The sequence below is a fragment of the Biomphalaria glabrata genome, chromosome 4 (genome assembly GCF_947242115.1).
Source record: "Biomphalaria glabrata chromosome 4, xgBioGlab47.1, whole genome shotgun sequence".
In the NCBI taxonomy this organism is placed as follows: domain Eukaryota; kingdom Metazoa; phylum Mollusca; class Gastropoda; family Planorbidae; genus Biomphalaria; species Biomphalaria glabrata.
The window spans coordinates 29,421,376-29,444,230 of NC_074714.1; the positions used below are offsets into that span (position 1 = coordinate 29,421,376).

The window sequence follows — 22,855 nt, forward strand, 5'->3', positions numbered from 1 at the left end:
AACTAAATTTAGCAAATATACATTTTATGTCCTTAGTTCAGATTCAACAGCTATATTCTTATATGTAGCCATTTAGGCCTACAGCTTTACTGCAATGTCTTAAGCCATTAGCATTAGTTGCTTGAATATTTCTTTCCTTCTAGATCTAGATAGTAAAATAAAGGCAGTTTTTCGTTTACTTAAATTTTAATAGCTAAGAATTGATGTGTTCATTGTGTAACGTAGGCCTACACTTTGGTACAAGATTTAGGTCAACACAACTAGATTTAGGTCAACACAATTAGATTTAGGTCAACACAATTAGATTTAGGTCAACACAATTAGATTTAGGTCAACTTTACAATTTTCAAAGTGCAACATGAAATACAATAACTTTTGTTGCATTTGTTTCTAATCAGTTTAGACCATTAAGCCTTACTTTAACAGAGTCTACATCCATATCTATTTAAAAGTAGAAATAAAACTACACTGAGACTACACATCTGCCACCTTGCCGCGGTGTGACAGTTTGCATGCCTCAATGACCCTCAGAGCTATACCGGCGGCAGCTCATCCCTCCTGGCAGGTAGGCCTACTACCAAGCCGGACAGGTATGCTACAAAAGGCAAAATGTGCATCCTCCTAACCGGGTCATAAAGGTTGTGCGATAGGCTAACAACCTGTCCATAGAAAAAAAATACTGTTACAGAAACCAGAACAACAAGACAAACACTAAACATAGTCAGAGGCGAGAGTAGAGCTTCACAAAGGAGGCTTAGGCAGTTGTGCAGGGAAAGTTGAACGAATCCTGTAAGGCCGACAACTCTACTTAAAAGGATGAAAAAGAAATACGTCCTTATACAGATGGCATCATTTAACTTGGGAACGTGAAATGACATATATATATATATTAGCCTATATCTAGACTGGACAAGGAGATCTTTTAAAACTACAAAAATGTCGCGACAAGTTGTTAAAAACTTGAAACAAGGCATTTGGTAAAGTAGTTACAAGAAGTAATGCTGTTTTTTTAAACCCTAACCTATGTAACATATATAGTAGAGTCACTATTGCAAACCAGGCATGTTTCCGGAACAGCTCGTCAAAATTAGTTAAAATCTACTTTATTTGGAAATTATCTGCTAAACTGCTGTAACGGTAGCCTACTGCGCATGGTCCATTTTTCTACATTTCATTTCGCAGCAGAAGATTAATTTTGACTCCAGGTTATCTTATCTTATATAATACAGACGTTACTTCAAAAAAGAAGATGATTACGTCCTACGCGTCATGCATTTAGTCATGCATATTAACCAATGACTTAAATTCTGCCAAGTCACTTGTTTTCCTGGCTAGCTCAGGCAACCCATTCCATGCTCTAATAGCACTAGGGAAGAAGGAGTATTTGTACAAATTTGTCCTAGCATATGGGACGAGGAATGTGCCTTTATCTTTGTGTCTTTCAGAGTATTTTATTAAATTTTGTTTTTGTATTTGAAGATTATGGTTCAGTGTTTTATGTATGATTGCTACTTTACTTTTGAGCCTTCTGTCCTGAGGCTTTCTAAATTTAGTGATTTTACTAAAGGTGTTACTCTAGTCAAATGTGAATATTCGTTTGTTATGAATCTCACTGCTCTATTTTGTGTCTGTTCCAGTTTCTTAATGTTTTCTTGAGTTGAGGGGTCCCAAACGGAGGATGCATATTCTATTATTGGCCTAACCAAGGTTAAGTAACATTTTAGTTTTATGTTCTTATTTGATTTATAGAAATTTCTTTTAATAAATCCTAATGCTTTGTTTGATTTTTTTGTAGTTTCATCAATATGTGGATTCCATGATAGTTTTTCATTTATTATAACACCTAGGTATTTTGCGTTTTTAGTCTGTGATACTGGTTTGCCATGAATAAGATAAGTGGAATTAATTTGTTTTAGTTTTTTTGTTACTCTTAACAACTGACATTTTTCTGGGTGGAAAGACATGCTCCAATTTGATTCCCATTTCTGTAATTCATCTAATTCTCTTTGTAAAATATCTGTGTCTTGTGTTGTTTTTATTGTTCTATATATTATGCAATCGTCTGCAAATAATCTGACTTTTGTTCCTGAACTAATGCAATTTGGTAAATCATTTATGTAAATTAAAAATAGTAGTGGACCCAAGACTGTACCTTGAGGTACACCTGAGTTTACTGTTATCGGTGTTGATTTAGAGCCATTTATTATTACAGTTTGTTCTCTCCCTATCAGAAAGTCTTTAATCCACTGATGCAGTGGACCATTAATGCCGAAATATTTTAATTTTTTAAGCAAACTATGGTGGTGAACTTTGTCAAAAGCCTTAGAAAAATCTAGTAAGATAGGTTAAAGGTGACACGTACTAGGAGAACCACCTAGGTCATGGCTTAAGGCTTTTTAAAAATGATAATGGCCTGCATGATACACCTAAATTTCGATTTATAAATAGATGTGGAAAAATGTCATTTCATAGCCCTCTGCCAGGAATTGAATAAAAAAAACAAGATTACAAAGAGAATTTATGTTATCACAGAAACTCAGAGGCGACCCCCGTCGGAGTCAGATCGCAAGGAATAGTCAAGACCTGATTTAATTTTGATGGTCAAAAGTAATAATGTTTCAAAGATTTATTTGCCGTTGTAAAAAAAAATGTTTTTTTTTCTGTTTGACATGTTTCGGATGTTCTTCTAAGTTGAAAGTAATTAACTTCTCGCTGGACGACAAAGGATGGCAGCGAGCAGTGTATGAACCCTGCCTGGTCGTGATGTTTGTGTGCTAGACTAATGTTCGGATTTATCGATGGTCCCTGGTTCAAACCCTGCCCGTTCCCATCCCCCGTCGTCCTGCTGGAGGTTTGGACTAGGGAGTAGACTATCTTCAACTCTGAAGGAACATCCGAAACATGTAAAACAAACAACCCGGGACCGTCGAGATAATCAGTTCAGAACGCTAACCGCACGACCAGGCATTGCTCTTAACTTAATAACAAACTGGTTACAAACTAATAGCCTGACGATTTTAGATAATCTTTCAGCATTGATTTGTAGGGATGTAGATCTACACTAACTAAACTTCTGATTTAATTTAGCACTCTTAAGATATATATATATATATATATATATATATATGTATATATATATATATATATATACTAGCCTGACATTACCCGCGGCCTGCGGGTCTAAGTTTGTGTTCACTAATGTAGTAGATTGGATTTAGATGTATGTTAAACTTAGCTAATGATCCTTTCATGTTATTTCTCTTTCACTACGAAAATGGGTTTACCCGAAGCCGATACATTCATATCTATTAAAAACGAAAAGAGCGATAGCTTTGTTAAATGAATGGGATTATAAAGTAAACAATTAAACGAAATAATTTTTAGTACTAATGAATGAATCTAGGCCTATCTCAACTCGGCTTCGCAGCTTTCGTAAACAAATGTAGTCTCTTAAAAAAAACAACCAAATTTGAATGTTTATTTGATCAAAATATGAAATGAATGGACTATAATTAGTATGTTCATGTGTTAAAGTATAAAACTATCTGTGCGAAGAGAAGTTTTATCATCTTAGAGTTGAATTAGAGTTTTAGATCTAGGGATGGGATTATAAAGTAAACAATTAAACGAATTAATTTTTAGTACGCGATTCATTACGGTATTGTCTAATGAAAGAATGTTCGTCAGGAAATCTGTAGTCACAGATATAAGGAACTAATTTATGTAAAAAATGCTTTTGAAACACAAAATTGAAGGTTAATTTTATTATATAATGAAATCAATGGATCTTGTTTTGTATTTTCATGTGTCAAAGTAAAAAACTATCTGCGCAAAGTGTAGTTCCTAAAATTAGATCTAGGTCTAAATCCTTTCGATCTTTTCTCATGTCAACATTGTAGACATGGCCTAGATCCATAAAATACTATAGCTGTAATAGAGTCGGACAACTTTATTTTTTTGAGGGTCTTAAGTTTGTTTTAGGGCTACAATACGTACACTACGGTCTAAGTTGGTACCCAAGAGACATTCCTGCCAAGTTTTATCAAGATTGGTCAAGCGGTTTTGATGTCTATAAGTAACATACATACATACACCACACATTCTACTTTATAATATAGATATGTGCATATGTATATATCCTAGATATAAATTTTGAATAATTTGGATGTAATTTAGATCAGATTTGCGTAAAATAAAAAAAAGCCTAGATAATCTATCAATAGACTGAATGCAACATTAAATTTAAAAATAGTAGATTAGTTTTAGTATATTATAACATTGCAATATTGATCAAAACGTTTGGAAATCAAAATCTACACTTTAAGTCTAGAAATTTAAATTCTACATCTTATCTAGTCTATATTAATCTAAACTAGATCTAGACTCTAAAATAATTTTAATTAGAATATAAATCCAGATCTTAGATATACTGTAATAAAAATCTAGATCTAGCTTAAAAAATCTAGATTAGATCTAAATCAAGATATCATTCCTTTTTTTAAACGCGAGTCACATAACGAGGCTTAATAAACATAACTATACCGAGTTCTTTTTTCATTTCATTTGAAGAATTCATTCTATATGACGTCAAACGAAAAAAAAAAAGACACACGGCCTAGTTAGACTAAAAAAACGCAGTTCATCAATACGAGCCATTTATCGAGTGTTCATAGACATTGGTGCACCGAGTGCGTTCTTTTAGCATTTCATTTAAAGACTTCATTCCATATGACGTCAAAGGAAAAAAACAACATTACGTCACACGGCCTAGCTAGACTAGAAATCGCCTTCATCAATACGAGCCATTTATCGAGTGTTCATAGACATTTTAGCATTACATTTAAAGAGTCCATTCATATGACGTCAAAGAAAAAAAATTCCATTACCTCACAATAGGCTAGTACCGTTACCATAAAAAATTTCTTTATTTACACGAGATATTTAACGAGGTTTCATAGACATTGGTGCACTGAGTTTATTTAAAAAGGGTCAAAACCGCATTGTTTTTGCGTTTTGTTTGTCAGTCGGTCTGTCCGTCATCTTAATATAAAAAAAAACAACAAATAAAAGCTTTTAAAAATTGATTAACCTTTATTTTACGTTTCAAAACATCGCAATAATTTTAGGTATGAACACAATTTATTTAAGTGTATATAATAGATTGTTCCAGAAGTTTGTATAAATAGTAAAAGAAAAAGAGAATTACAGATAAATGTAATACCGTTAATTAAATTTTTTGGTCTCGTATAAAAATTAGATGTACTACAGCCATGTGGAGAGATTTTCAAACCATACTTTGGTGTTTGGATGTTGTTTTCCTTAGAAATCGGAACATAATATTAACGATAATTTGATTTTGTAATGTTTTAGCTAGAAAATTAAATGTACTGTTAGAGAGAAGTGAGTTAAAATATTTTTCATAAAAATTCGGAACAACATTTTTTCGTAAATGAGAAGATTATTTGTTTATTAATTAGAAGAGAGAGTTCAAACAGTTATTTGGTGTTAGATTTTCAAATAAATTCAGAAATTTTGGCGACGATTTGTAAGAAAATGTAAGTAATATAAGTCAATTTCTTTTCAAACAAAATCCGGAACATTCTTTATCGATTACAAAACTTTTATGTTATGTTTCAGCAAGAAAATTAAATGTCTAAAAAGTGATTTTCAGTAATCAATGCTAGTAAATTACTTTTTTTTAAAGCTCTGAACAACCTATTGTCGATATTTTTAAAATTTGTTTAAAGATGAAAATACGGAACAATTTGATATCAATAATAAAATTATAGTGACGCATTGTCAAATAATATAATAATATAATAATAATTATGCGATTTCAAATAACACAATAATAAACCTTTTTTATTCTGATGGGGGGTACTAAAAAAATAATAAAAAATCTGATTTTTTAAAAAAAGCATAAGAAATTAGTTTAGTACCATGTCAATGCCTGGCCTGGGTTTATGCTACTACACGAAAGTCGCTGCATATAAGTCCATTTAAAAAAATGTGCGTGATATTTACATACAAAATGCATTCTTAGCCTTTATAAACAATTAGAAATGTTTTCTTTTAATTTTAGCAGCTAGATGACCAGAAAAAACACCTTTAATTAATATTTATATTTGTTGTTCCGGATTTTGTTTCGAAACAGAAAATCGACCTACATTACCTTAATTTTCTTACAAATCGTCGCCAAAAATGATCCGAGTTTTATATGAAAAATAAAATAACGCTAATAAAGTTTGAAATCCCTCTTCTAATAAATAAAACAAATAATTTTCTCATTTACGAAAATTGGTTGTTCTGGATTTTTTTTTATGAAAAATAGTTTAACTCTATTTATGTAAAATCCCACTTCTCTCTTACACTACATTTAACTTTCTAGCTAAAACGTTAGAAAATCTAATTATCGTTAACATTATGCTCCGATTTCTAAGAAAAACAACTTTCTAACACCAAAGTATGGTTTGAAAAATCTCCATAAGGCTATGGTACATCTAATTTTCATAACAGATCATCCCACAAATTTAATTAACGGCATTTGACAAATCTGGAATTCTTATTTTCTCTCACTATAAATATATAAACATCCGGAACAATCTATTATAGAAACTTAAAACTAATGCGATGTTTCGGAAGGGAAATTAAATTTTAATCAGATTTTCAATAGCTTTTAGTCTTTTTTTTCTCGATATTAATATAACGGACAGACAGACTGACAGACAAAACAAAAAAAAGCGTCTTTAATCCTTTTATAAATTAAGTTTAGTTTGTTCTTTTAGTTAGCTAAAGCTAAAGCCATTATCCTAACAATATTGTACTAATAAAAATAATTAGGGAACATAAAATATTTACACATGGACAAACAATAGAAAAACAAGGGGATCATTAAGGCTGGCTAAAAGGGGGTGACGCTGCCCAAGTCTACGGAACTTCCGGTTCCATCAGAGGAAATCATGGCTAATTAACTAGCCAGTGATGCCACTACACTAATCAGTCTACATCTAGACTATAACAGTAGATGTAGGAATAATTAATATAAATACAAACTAAACAAAGTAAAAATAAAAACATTTTCCAACTTACAGGCGGTCCCAGCTGAAATTTACACTACAATTAAATAACTATACAGACACCACTGTCAGCACTGACCACTGGTCAAGACAAAAGAGAGCTCAACGTGGTTCTGGAGCTAGCTATAACTGGTCAGCGTGAACATATCGGAGAGCATGACGTCACGCTAATTACCTAAAACTAAACTGGACTACTGATTTCCCTAATTTGTACCTAGCCGTACGCTATAATAAAATCTAGCAAATTACTAAAGACACGGAATACACAACATTATATACCAAATTAAACAGCATTAAAAAGAAAGTCTTAAAATTTAATGTTACAAAAATACAAAAAGGAAGATAAAGTTATTTCTATTCTAAACTCATATGGGGGCTCTATACCGTTTACAGACCTGCACATAAACTGATATTAAAAAATAACAACCAATCCAACACTAATGCCAAAGACAAAAAAAAGCAGAACTAACCAGGGACAAAAAAATAGGAAAGAACATCCACAGCTCTTAGACTAGTTAACTATTTTAAAAACTACTTTTCCTCTACGAGTCAAACACAAATAACAGAAAAAGACTAAAACTAGCAGAAAGTTATAAATAGCGGAAACTACAAAATACTCAGCACTGAAGTATATAAACAAAAAAGACACTAAATTACAAACATCATAGCTCTGGCCTATATAAATTACAAATTAAAATAAAGATAAAAATAGATAAAAATTAGATCTAGGAGCGCCAGCTCACATATATATATATATATATATATATATATATATATATATATATATATATATATATATATATATATATATATATATATATATATATATGTCTTTTTAGCTTTAATAAAAATAAAATTAATGTAATGTGGTCGTGCGGTTTGCACGCTGGACTGTTGTTCAGATTTATCGATGGTCCCGGGTTCAAACCCTGCCCGCTCCCATCCCCCGTCGTCCTGCGGCAGGTTTGGACTAGGAAGTAATTATCTTCAACTCTGAAGGAACATCCGAAACATGTAAAACATTTTACAAACAAACAAACATAAGGAGTTCAAGTATTACATAAGACTAATAAAATGTGTACTTTAAATAGGCTTTGTTCCGACATTTTTACCGTGTTCCGCTATTGTGACTTCTTAAAAAATCCTGTTCCGTAATTACTATCACAGTCGATTTGAATGTAAAATTTAAATATGTGTTGCAAAACAAAACAATACATCTATTTTTATCGAAAAATGGATGGGCAATGCCTAGATACTTTTGGTTTTTCCATAGGTCTAATCATTAAGGAGCAAAATATTGAAAACAAAAGTAGCAACAAACTGTTCCGCAATAGTGACTCTTCCGTATTTTAATTTTTACCTCTAGAGTACTCTCGTCTCATAATTATTATTATGCAATTTTTAGATACATATGTGAGCTTGCACTCCTAGAGCTATTTTTATATATTTTAGCTTTATAGGTTAGTGTCAGATTTTATACCACATATTTTTATATGGGTTAGTGCGGGATAGTATATATTGCTATGTCCTCCATGCTGTTTCTTGGACAGTTGACCAGTGTACGGTCAGTACAGCATCTTTGTCTGTGTGACGAGAGGTCTTGGTGATCTTAAATGCTAGTAATTGTTTTCAATATTTTTATTCCTGTACCTGGGACGGCCTGTAAGTGTGTAACTATTTTATATTTTCTTTTACTAGATCTATGTCACACTGTGTGTAAATATGCTAGATATATTTTAATTTAGTTTTGTTATTTTGCTTCTTCTTAGTTAGTTTAGTCTAGTATGTTTGGTTGCTTAGGCGACTCTAGCCCCTTGGTCGTAGACTGAGGTGTCACAGATGAAACCCACCCAGTAGCGCTAACATCTAAATAATTTAATGTTGAGCAGAGAATAGGTCCTCTCTCTCGAGCCTTCTGACCTGCTCACATATAATCTAGAAAGATCTAGGTAAATAATCTAGAAAGATCTAGGTAAATAATCTAGAAAGATCTAGGTAAATAATCTAGAAAGATATAGGTAAATAATCTAGAAAGATATAGGTAATCAATCTATGTACATAATGTGATTAAAATCAACAGACATGAATTATTTCGATCTAGGAATTTTGAAACATTGATCAATGGAAACTAACAGGAAATGGCTTTGTTTCATATAGTGGCGTGAATATATAGTTCTGGGATTAATAGCCCATTCTTAAGAAAATCCGAGAAATGATTTTGTATTATTTCTAAACTTTGAAAACTTAAGATCATTACTTTTCTAATACAGGAAAGATTGATTGGGGCGACTTCCCTTACAGCTTGAAAAAGAGCTACGTATATATATATATATATATATATGCTAGACATATTTTACCCGCGACCCGCGGGTCTTTATTTGCGTAACGCTGTCGATTTAGTCACTAAGAATGTTTTGTAAACAATTAAACGAAATAATTTTTAGTACGCGATTCATGAATGAATATAGGCATATCTCAACACGGCTTCGCAGCTTTCGAAAACGAATGTATTTAAAATGCTTTAGAAAATCCAATTTGAATGTTAATTTGATCAAAAAATGAAATGAATGGACTATAATTAGTATGTTCATGTGTTAAAGTATAAAACTATCTGTGCGAAGAGAAGTTATATCATCCTAGAGTTGAATTAGAGTTTTAGACCTAAGAATGGAAAGATGTGTAACATTACGGTATTGTCTAATGAAAGAATGTTCGTCAGGAAATCTGTAGTCACAGATATAAGGAACTAATCTGTAGTCACAGATATAAGGAACTAATTTATTTAAAAAATGCTTTTGAAACACAAATTTGAAGGTTAATTTTATTATTTAATGAAATCAATGAACCCTCTTTTTTAATTTCATGTGTCAAAGTAAAAAAACTATCTGCGCAAAGTGTATTTCTTAAAATTATACCTAGATCAAAATCCTTTCGATCTTTTCTCATGTCAACATTGTAAACAAAGCCTAGATTCATAAATACTATTGCTTTAATAGAGTCGGACAACTTTATTGCTTTTAAGGGTCTTACACTACGGTCTAAGTTAGTGCCCAAGGAACATATCTGCCAAGTTTTATCAAGATTGGTCAAACGGTTTTTATTTCTATTCATCACATACATACATACGCCTCACATTCTACTTTATATATATATATATATGTGTGTGTGTGTGTGAATCGATCAATCGCTGATAATATTTTTTTTCTGATTTCCAGTCTATAGTTCGTACATTGCTGTAGATGTGCATAAGTTGTCAAGGAAATGGCCAACTACAAACTACAGCTCTTGGGAATGAGTGAAGTTCGATTAAACACTTTTGGAGAAACAATAATGCAATCAGGAGAAACCATTTTTGTTCTCTGGAAAGGAACAGAAGATTCTACTAAACAAAGAAGTCTTTGAACGTGAAGAACAACAGAAGGGACAATAACAAAAAGTTACAGACTTTTATCAACAGGTGTCTGAGAAATAGGTTGAAAATACACTGGTATGATAAAATAGAAAACACCAAACTGTGGGGGGGGGGGGTGGACAGAAAAATATACAGGTGCAGATCTTAGAGAGAAAGTAGACACAGAAAAGATACCAACAACACAGCTAGAAAAGACTTTAGAGTGGAATCCCCAGGGAACAAGTCGCAGAATCCGAGAGAACAGGAAAGAGTTGGGAAGCCATTAAAAAAACTAGAGACCGTGGAGAGTAGCGTGTTTTTACCGTTCCATGAGGAATGCAAAGTAAAGATAAATGATGAGACTACTTTCATTCTCTATCTGTGGCATTTTACGTCTCAAGAGACAATCTCTATCTGTGGCATTTTACGTCTCAAGAGACAATCTCTATCTGTGGCATTTTACGTCTCAAGAGACATTCTCTATCTGTGGCATTTTACGTCTCAAGAGACAATCTCTATCTGTGGCATTTTACGTCTCAAGAGACAATCTCTATCTGTGGCATTTTACGTCTCAAGAGACAATCTCTATCTGTGGCATTTTACGTCTCAAGAGACAATCTCTATCCCTTTGCAGCTTCTCGTGTAAGGCGTGACCACGTGACCAGATTCACAGCAGTGGAGGAGATTTTACGGGAAGGAGTATTTGGTTGAACTAAACTACTTCCATTGGAATGACTTCATTTCCTGAAGATTTTCTGCTTTTCGTGATATTTATTACTTTTTAAAGATCCTCAAGCTCATCTAGGCATTTCAATACTGGAAGATATAGTAGAAAGGCCATTGCGACATCATCTACTGCAGTGGTTCCCAAACTTGTTTGTCTCGTAGACCCCTTGCCATGTTTTCCAGTTTTCGGTAGACCCCCTGAATTTTTTTGAAAATTCATGAACTTCAAATGTGTTTTTCTTGCAGATTCTAGGCCAGCCTTGTATATACATTGATGGTATTCAAATTAAAATGAAGCAAAAAAAATAATTAAAATACATTACATTAATTGACTAATAAAAAATACCAATTGGTGGAAAAGTTTGATAATAAAATTTTCATATTGAGCTTCAATTTAGGTTTAACTTTAAATCTTCCAGATTAGATAATGTTTGACTAAGTTAAATTTAAAAAATAAAAAAATTCATTCTGTTCAATGCATGCTACATTCATTTAAGCCTCACAAGAAACACTGAGATTATGACTTCGTTTTGACCAAATTTAGGTTATCAACTTGAATCAGCAAATTAACCACATTAAGATATGAAACAAGTCTATTAAATAGACTATGTCCGATTCCCGCTTTTTTTTTTTTTTTTTTTTGGTTTTCAAATTGGATCTTTAGCACCCAACAACTCAAAATATTGTCACACTGTTTAAGTCACACATAAGCCTTTCGACAACTATCAAACTTCAGTGTGATGGAGCCATTGATCAAAAAGTAGTTCTTTATGATTTCTTGATTCATAATAAAACGAAAAATATGATAGTAATAACACAGGCAAGGTTAACTAGTCCAACTTTTTTTTTTTTTTTTTTAGAAGTAAGTCATTTGCAAGCTTCCATTGCACCTTCCAGTGTCCTAACTCATCTTACCATTACACCTTTGAACTGTATTGTTGCTTAGAGGAATTGTTATCATGATATCAGATAGAGGCAGGGCTTTTTTTTTGTGACCTTACGCACCGGTACGGTGTACCGGCACCTTTTTGAAAAAATTATAATTTTTCTCGTATTTTAACGTATATTTTTAATTTTTAGTAGTTAAAAGTTAGGCAATCAACTACTGAGTACCGGCACCTAATCACTGAGTACCGGCACCTAATTTTTTACACAAAAAATATTAAAATTGTAAAAATAAAATCATTCGACTAACAGGGCTAAAATTCATAGGATTAACTAAGGTACAAATCGTTAATTGAAAATTAAATTTAAAGTTTAGACATTCTTAAATAAGATCCACTATCGTCGACCCCCATTTACAGGTCATAGACCCCCAATAAATTTTTTCACCTCCGTAGACCCCTTGGAAGTCCTCGTAGACCTCTGGGGATCTATATAGACCACTTTGGGAATCACTGATCTTTTGTATTCTGTGTGACAAGTTTCAGCATAAACAGCGGAGTTAAACAAGGATGTGTTCTGGCCCCATCCCTCTTTGGAATACTCTTTTCACTGCTAGTCCACCACGCGTTTGACAAATCCACCGAAGTTCCCTATCTTCATTCTGGATTTGATGACAAATTTTTAAATATTGCCAGACTGGGGCCAAAACTAAAAGTTTTTACTAATTTAAAAAAAAGGCTATAAATTATTCTATTCGAATGTTAGCTTTAGATTTTTTTAAAATTAACATTTAAATATCTATATATAATTCTCTTCTTCGCTCAACAGTTTGGACGAGCAAGAAGTAAAGGAAAGATCAATCTCTTATTTCTGCGATAGTAACCCCACGAAAAAACAAGATTGGGGGGGGGAGAACAAGTGGGTATTCACACGTCGCTATGGATGGCTGCGCGCTGGACTGTCAAACCCTGCCCGCTCCTATCCACCTTCGTCCTGCGGGAGGTTTGGACTAAGAAGTAAACTATCGTCAACTCTGAAGGAACATCCGAAACATGTAAAACATTTTACAAACAAACATTTTACAAACACTAAATAGCAGCGCATGACATAACCATTGTGACCAATAAGTCATGGAAAGAGAACAAGAAATCTACTATGTATATTTACAGGTCACGAAATAGGGCCGGACTTAACCATTGTGGGGCCCTATGCTAAACGGATTTCGTGGGGCCAAGTTTGAGTAGCGAAGCGGATAATAATTGAAATTTTAAGAGTTTCTATTAGAAAAGAAATTCGTCTATGCATTTTATTCATTCTTTACTACGTACTACGTAAAAAGTGCAGAGAACAAAGGATGGGTTATGACTGAAGGAGGCCAATGATGATGATGATTACTACGTACAGAATTACTTTACGAGCCTTACGTGTAGCAAAGTCACACAGTATATCATGATAATTCTGTTTCCTACATAGATCACGCTCACTAGCATTAATTACCAAATGTTTCAATCTATCTTTGAGAATTGTTGACCTCAAGTAATTCTTCATTAGTTTTAGGCGCGAGAAGCTTCTTCACCAGATTACACAATTACGGCTTATGCATAGTGCCGTTTTTATTTATCGTGCGTTGTATTGGTATTTTTCCATATTGAGTGACACCCCAAAAAACTTTTGTGTATATATTTTCGTATGTTTTAATGACTTTTTTTTGTATATTTTGTTATTTCGGGAGATTTCCAGTAGTTCCTGGTAAATCGACATGAGGGGGCGGGAAATCTGTTTTAAGTTATAAAATGGTTTAATTAAATAATTTATATACCTTGAATTAGCGCGGGTCTTATGAAAGAGCGGGAAGTACGGAGCCCACTGCGGTCGCATAGGTTGCAGTGGCCTAAGGCCGGCCCTGCAAAATAGCGGCGTATGCTACGCCGCCGGTCGACTATTTAATATTGTTATAACTCTGGTGGTGGTGCGGATAGGGGTAGTAGTGTGTATGTGTAGTCAGCCGACGCAAATCGCCACAGGCCAGCGTTAGACGAGCGGTCGACCGTGACGAGTGGTGGCGGTCCACGGCGAAGTTTCAAGAAACATCAAGACAGTCACGACGGATGTAGTCATGTGATCAAACAGAATGGTTTATCGACGTTTCGTCAGTTTCCAGAAGGCCAGCGGGGACCCTCTATAAAGAGCAGAGGTGTCAGGGTCAAGACGGTCGAATACAGCACAATACAGTGTGATTCAGCGGTGTGGTTCTGTGCGGACGAGCCCCCATAAACTGTCAGGTCTTATTTGCAATTAATTATGAATAAGTATTAATGTGTTTAGTTATTAAAAGTAATTTGGAATACAAATTTATGTGTGTTATAATTAATATATAACATAATTTATTTTAGCCCCAAGTTCAGCCCGACAGCCATACCATACACACCCAATTGTGCATAAACTAATAAACGAGGTGTATGATGATTTAGATTAAAAAATGAATTTAATCTTATGATATTTGTACAATGACATATGATCAATAATAATGATAAAGAAATATGAGTGCATATAGTATGGTATGCAAAATAACTACTTATAGTAAGATTCTAGTAAATACTTAATTAGTTTTTTTAAAATAAGAGTATTCACCTTAATTATAAGGTTCAGTAATATTGTCCACACAGTGACAATCTTTCAAGACAACAACTGGCAATACACGTAGATCTAACTTTCAGCCAAGATACTGTTCACCGGCGATTCATAAGTAAAAGTTTATAGTAGCATCAAACGCTCACAACTTCACAAAACACCACCAGGTATGGATGTAACAATCTGGAATCTAGAACCTCAGACTCATAAATCAAACTTGAAACATCAGACAGAAAACCTGAGATGAATACCTCAGTCCTGTAACCTAAAACTGAGACTTGCGATTTCACCACTGAAATCTGAGGCTGAAACCCTATAGAAAGATAAAGAATAGATTCTTCCCTCTAATCTTCTAATCTAATTACAAAATACGAATACGATCGAGCTTGTAGGCCCACATATATTTGATTAAAATTTGAGATGAATAGACTAAAGTTTGTATGTTCATGTGTATAAAGTATAAAGTAGATCTTTAGGTAGACATAGATCTAAATCTACACTAATCTAGAGTTAAAAATTGGCTCTTATAGAGTTCATTCTGTGCTGCGCAAGCGTGACCTTTTTTCATGAATGAATATAGGCCTATCTCAACACGGCTACGCAGCTTTAACGAACAGCGAACGAATGTATTAAAAATGCTTTAGAAAAACAAATTTGAATTAATTTTATTAAAATATGAAATGAATGGACAATAATTAGTATGTTTATGTGTTAAACCATAAAACTATCTTTGCGAAAAGAAGTTTTATCATCTTAGAGTCCAATAAGAGTTTTAGACCTAGGCCTAGGAATAGACTCGGTAGAGAGATGTGTTAATGTGTAACCATTTGGTAATGTCTAATGAATAATGTTCGCCAGGAAATCTGTAGTCACAGATATCAGGAACTAATTTATGTAAAAAATGCTTTTGGATAATATAGTGGATTGGATTTAGATGTATGTTAAACGTAGCTAATGATCCTTTCACGTTATTTCTCTTTCGCTACGAAAATAAAATTAGTTTTGCGAAAATGGGTTTACCCGAAGCCGATACATTCTTATCTATTAAAAACTAAAAGAGCGATAGCTTTGTTAAATAAATGGGATTATAAAGTGAACAATTAAACGAAATAATGTTTAGTACGCGATTCATGAATGAATATAGATCTAGGCCTATCTCAACTCGGCTTCGCAGCTTTCGTAAATGAATGTAGCTTTAGAAAACCAAATTTAAATGTTTATTTGATCAAAATATGAAATGAATGGACTTTAATTAATATGTTTATGTGTTAAAGTATAAAACTATCTGTGCGAAGAGAAGTTTTATCATCTTAGAGTTGAATTAGAGTTTTAGATCTAGCGATGGGATTATAAAGTAAACAATTAAACGAATTAATATTTAGTACGCGATTCATTACGGTATTGTCTAATGAAAGAATGTTCGTCAGGAAATCTGTAATCACAGATATAAGGAACTAATTAATGTAAAAAATGCTTTTGAAACACAAAATTGAAGGTTAATTTTATTATATAATGAAATCAATGGATCTTCTTTTGTATTTTCATGTGTCAAAGTAAAAAACTATCTGCGCAAAGTGTATTTCCTAAAATTAGATCTAGTTCTAAATCCTTTCGATCTTTTCTCATGTCAACATTGTTAACCATGGCCTAGATCCATAAAATACTATAGCTGTAATAGAGTCGGACAACTTTATTTTTTTTGAGGGTCTTAAGTTTGTTTTAGGGCTACAATACATACACTACGGTCTAAGTTAGTACCCAAGGAACATTCCTGCCTAGTTTTATCAAGATTGGTCAAGCGGTTTTGATGTCTATAAGTAACATACATACATACATACACCTCACATTCTACTTTATAATATAGATGTGAACAATATATTGTCTGCTAATATGGTCTCGGTTGTAGATGGTGAAGATGAATTTGAAGAAGACATGAGAAATAAAGATATCTTACCAAGCATTCCGACATTAGAAATCAATCATATGAAACGAATGAAAACATTTTTTCACAAGTGAAAATCAACTCAGATTTAAAGTATTATCAGAGAAAGGGAATTATGAAGGTGCTGGATGATTTCAAGGGTATCATATCTGACATACATGGAAAAGCAAATGTTGAAGAATTTAAGATAAAATTGCTGGACACTAAGCCAGACACATATGATTAAAGCCATATACTGTACCAATGAATATGAAGGATAAATTACAAGAGGAAATTGATAGTATTGTAAATAAACGTCTATGTCTCGTTGAGTAGCCTCACTTAAGTTATTACAAAAGTTTCAGGCACATGACATACTTCTCTAGTTTCTTCATTTGTTTCTTTTCTTTCAATTCTGTATATCCCGTTGAGATCGTCGCAGCGATCATTGTCACGTTTCTCGCCCCGAAGGTCATCCCCGCCAGAGTTTCCCACAACACAGTCACAGACGGCGCTTCAAACCATAGCGCATCCATCACCACTGTTTACGCAGCCACAGTCCTGACCAGGTAACTGCCCTTTCACTAACGAGTTTACTCCTTCTTTCACTTGCGACACAATTTCATCACTTTGGTCTATTTGGCCTCCTACTTGCTTCTACTTTGTTCAACATTATGTTCCTACTCATGTTCCCCATCATGATCCTAATCGTGTTCATTTGTTCCTTAAATGCATCCCCACAGTTCTGGAACTTGTCAATGATATCAACAATCCCAGGTTCAATTTCAAATTGATAGGTCTCCGGATTTTCTTCTTCATCGAATCAGAGCTTGCCGCAGACGAGCCGTGAGCGTTTCCCTGCTAATAACGGGTCTTAAACCTCGGTCCCGAAGCTCTTGTCTTAGCTCTTTAATTAAGAGCTGATGTAATAGCTTCAACGATGCCATAGAGATCGAATCCTACCTCATCCAGTTGAGTTGCCTATAATCCCACTTCTGACACCAATGTAATAGCTTAAGGGAGGCAACTCAACGAGACATAGACGTTTATTTACACGACATCACAGGTACACAAAGCAACATCTATCTTAGGCACAATCTCTCCATATTGGCTCTCTACTTGGGCGGAAATCGTTCTCCTTTCTAATGTTAACATCCTTTTAGATCTAGTCTATCACAGTGCGCACCTTCTAGCACTAGCCTGGATGGCGGTGCGCATGGCAGAGTTATAACAGTATGTTGAAGTTGGGTATCATAGGATCCACATATTCATCGTATGCCGCTCCTGATGTGGTTATTTAGAAATGTGATGGCACATTACGTCCATGCATTGATTACCTCAAGTTGAACAATATTACTCAAATACCAGCAGAATTGATTCCAGATCAGGAAGCGTTATTCAATAAACTCTACAAGGCAAAGTATTTTACTTTAGTTGATTTTAGTAAAAGATATTGGCAAACACCTATAAGTGGTATACTTAGTCATTACGTCTTTGCCTTTGTTGGGGTTGTGCTGACTTTGCTGACTTGCATTCTTGGGTGTTTTCTTCCACAGTATTGGGTAAGTTAGTTTATTTTATTGCTTTCGGAATGCCGTAGCTCGAAATGTAAGGAGTATACAGCTTTTAGAGTCCTGGGGGAACATTTTATGTTTCATTACCTTCCATTTGGTTTAAGTGGTGCTCCTAATCATTTCAATAGGGTTTTGAAGAGTATTCTAAGGGACATTAAGAATGTGTTGTTTTATTTTGACGACATCTGTATATTTAGTGAAAGTTAGGATACTCATGTTAGGGATGTACAAAATGTTTTCAGTGTATTGAAAAGTCATGGATTTACTTTAAAACCATCTAACTTGGAGGTTGGCTTTACAAATATTAAATGTCTGGGACATAACAGAGGTCAGGGAGAAGTGAAACCAGATACTGGTAGTAGAAATGTGCAGAAGATCTTAGAGTTTAAACCACCCAGTGCAAAGAAGGAAGTGAGGTCCTTGATTGGGTTGGTCAATTATTATTCTAAGTTTATACCTGGTTATTCTGATTTGCTTTTTCCATTCACTGAGCTATTGAAGAAGGTGAAATATGTAAGAATTGATTGGAGTAACGACTGTGTTGTGGCGCTGAAGAGGATACAAACTTATTTGTGTGATTATCTTATTCTAAGATTGCCTGATCCTTTTCTTCCATTCTTTTTACAGACAGATGCGTCAGATAAAGGCATTTCAGGTATACTTAGTCATTACGTCTTTGCCTTTGTTGGGGTTGTGCTGACTTTGCTAACTTGCATTCTTGGGTGTTTTCTTCCACAGTATTGGGTAAGTTAGTTTATTTTATTGCTTTCGGAATGCCGTAGCTCGAAATTCGTTGGTCCTTTGATCTTGGGAATGGAGATCTCAAGGAATGTTTATTTTTTTATTATTTAGGGACGCAGGCTTGGGACTCTGTTGGAGTCAAGCCTGATAGTGATTGTAGGATATGGTTGTTGCCTCCATGGATTAGGTTGTGGGTGTCACGTCCCTAGTGACACCTCATTGTTCACAAAATGAGGACATTGTACTTATCTCAGCGTACCCACGCTTAAATGCCAAAAGACGCTGATTAAAACTTAGTGTTAGCAGGTCAGGAGGCACTAGATCTTTTTCTGCTAAACAGATTTTATTTAACCGGTAGGTTGGTGGTAACTCTACCGTGTGGGTCCGATCTGTGCACTCCGGTCTGCGACCAAAGGGCGGCCTTCGCCTGGGCGATCAGACCGCACAATTAAACTAAACTAGCTAACTAAAAATAAAATAACAAACTGAACTAAATTTATAAAACAAAACTTATATACACTTTATTTTCATTGACACAAAAAACAGTAATAAAACAAATATACCCACTACAAAACAATAAACCACTCATATAACCTAAATTCCCCACACTAAACAGTAAGCTACTAGCGGCAGAAAAGCAGAACTACAGCAGACAGGCAGAACAGGAATTATAGCAGGCAGTCCACACAGAGAACGTCCACACAGGAACAACACTAAAAATAACTTTCTAACTCACTGCTTGGTCACACAGACCAGCTAATCAACCACTGACCAGCGGTCAACACCGGAAAAAGGGACAAGACACTACATCATCTATTCTATTTATAGAGCCAGGTCATGACTCGTACAAACTAACTTCTAAAGTAAAAGAGCTGGCGGGAGACAGGCATGCACTCAGCACTAGCCTATAAAAGTAATTAAAATAAAATATACAAAATAGATAAAAATAGCTCAAACAGCGCCAGCTCACATTCACCCCCGCTCAAACCTTTTGCGTCCCCGCAAAACAATAATACTACAAAATTACAGTGCTATCACAATACACAACTTCAACATCTACATCAAGTTATAAAACCCATAAAACAATACCACTATCCATATCAGACAACCTAACTCTCATGACTACCTACTCATGCACACTCTGAAAAATGCCATGTTGCCACACATGCAACAGGACACAATTATTCTGCCAATAAAATACTAAAGTGAGAATAGTTACATTAATGCATAAATCAAAGACATAGCAAGATAAAAGAATACAGTGCATCAAAATATAGATATAGAAATAAAAAATATTATATACATTATATTTTACATACATATATTCAAAGAATATTCAATTGACATCAGACATAGACAATGCAAAACATGTCTGGTCAGCAAATCTCAGTACAAGTATGCCACCTAGGCTAAGGGGAAACAAAACCACACAGGTTTGAAGGGGAAATGAAACCACACAGGCTTAAAGGGAATTGAAACCACAAAGGTTTGGCAGACCTAGTCACACAGACTTATCAAAACTACTCAGATTTCTACAAGATCACACAGACCAACACAGAACTACAGCCACAGGCTCAAATACATTCTCGGCAAACATAATGCATAAATATTATCAGTAGCAAATTTAGAAATAAAAACCCAAATAAAAAATACATCAAAAACATAGCAATATACAAAAAATGAAAACAAAATTAAGACATTTGGTCTAAGTAATAACAATAACTAAGAAAATGATAGAAATTTAAGAATTTTCGACTCCACACAGTTTCGAATAAATGTTTGAGCTAGGTTCTCAATATTTTCCAGTTTGTCTTTCGTACCGGTACATGTAGCGGTTAAGGCCTTTAGAGATGCCCATGTTGCAAATGAATCTGAACATACTTCTGGGATTACAGATGAATTTCTGCAGGGCTGTATTAGAATGGGGCATTCTACGTCCACAAGGTTAACGTCCACAGAGTCAGATGCAAGGCTGCCTTCTTGGTCAGAGTCGGTAACTTGATTTTCTGAGGTTACAGTATTTAACATATCTTCATCTCCAGTGGAATTGACTGCATTCACCATCGGTATGACCTTGGGTTCCACTGTTGGTAACGTCACTGTCTTGACAATGAAAACCGTAGATGGTTGTGATGGACTCTCTTCTGGTTGTTTAGGGGCAACCTGGATTATGTCAATGTTATCTTTGGGACAACTACTGGTCAGATGTCTCCAGCTTCCGCAATTTTGGCAACCTAAAGGTCGCTGATCAGAGTGAGACTGACCCTTAATTTGCCTATGTGTTTTCTGGGACTTGCAGTCTCTGGCTAGATGGCCTGGCATACCGCAGGAGTAGCACCTCCTGGATTTTCTCAGTGGTCCCAGGGTGCGAATACCACCAGACTTGAAATGCGATGACAATTTGGTTGTCAATTGATCCACTCTGTGGGATAAATTGGCCAACTGTTGACAAACACTGTTGCTGATGTGGACCCCTTCTTCAGTCCACCTCATGGCTGTCTCTCTCAGGGAAACAAAAGACGTTTCGGGGTGCTCCCAGAGCTTTTCCCGCAGAAGGCGCCTTAGCAAATCATCACTTAGGTGGTTCACAAAGTGTTCTCTGAGAATTACATCCTCCTGCACCAACACTTGCTTGGATTGCAGCTTGCCTGCTAGTGCAACATATGCAGCTTGCAGACGAATGGAATAGGAGTGCACCATTTCTCCTGGTTGCTGACGTACTCCTATGAATTCCTCCATTACTACGGAGATGTTTCTTCTGTCTCCATACTCAGACCGAAGAATATTGATAATCTCTTCTGGCCTGTCCCAGGACACTCGAGGATGACATCTCAGTTCATCTTTCACTGCATCTCCCAAGTGCGCATAGAGTAAGTCACACTTGTACTCTGGTCGTTGGAGATGTTGAAGTCGCCAACACCTCTCAATGCTTTGGAGGAAAGCCTCCAATTCTCCAACTGGGCCGTCTCCATTAAACTTCCGCAGTGTTGCATCAGCACGAGGCACCATGATTACTGTCGTAGACTGCTGCATGCTTCCTGCTGCTACTGCTCCCTAACAATGCTGACCTAGTCCCCTAACACTAGTAGCCTCTACTGACCTAAAAGACCAACCTAATACCCATATCTAAAAATACTATACAACTCTAAATGCCAAAACCGACAAGCTCCTAGACACACATCCTATAAAAACTCACTTCTAAGCCTTACATCTTAATTACCAAAAAAACAACAACTCATTACTGACCACAGCAAGAAAAATTAAACAAAACTCCTACAGCAAATTAAACTATCCAGCTACCAACAACTTCCTATCAACCTACAACAAATTAAATTTCTTAACACTGCTGCCAAGTCCTAAAACCAATACTAACTTAATCGATCCTAGCAATGCCTAACGAAAGCCTAAAGAAACCTAACAACAACCTAATCTCAAAAACAATGTGCGTCTGGTCACTCAAGCACAGATCCCACTTCTGACACCAGTTTTCTGTTAGCAGGTCAGGAGGCACTAGACCTTTTTCTGCTAAACAGATTTTATTTAACCGGTAGGTTGGTGGTAACTCTACCGTGTGGGTCCGATCTGTGCACTCCGGTCTGCGATCAAAGGGCGGCCTTCGCCTGGGCGATCAGACCGCACAATTAAACTAAACTAGCTAACTAAAAATAAAATAACAAACTGAACTAAATTTATAAAACAAAACTTATATACACTTTATTTTCATTGACACAAAAAACAGTAATAAAACAAATATACCCACTACAAAACAATAAACCACTCATATAACCTAAATTCCCCACACTAAACAGTAAGCTACTAGCGGCAGAAAAGCAGAACTACAGCAGACAGGCAGAACAGGAATTATAGCAGGCAGTCCACACAGAGAACGTCTACACAGGAACAACACTAA

General features: G+C 35.0%; 1 protein-coding gene across 1 annotated transcript in view; it reads left to right on the top strand.

The window, feature by feature from the left end:
• LOC106073525 (potassium voltage-gated channel subfamily A member 2-like) overlaps positions 1 to 13,173 on the top strand; it is a 50,219-nt gene extending 37,046 nt beyond the window's left edge. The window contains exon 2 of the transcript XR_008777699.1: positions 10,292 to 13,173. The gene's annotated coding sequence lies outside the window, so the exon portion shown is untranslated. The remainder of the gene's footprint in view (positions 1 to 10,291) is intronic.
• The last annotated feature ends 9,682 nt before the right edge of the window (positions 13,174 to 22,855 follow it).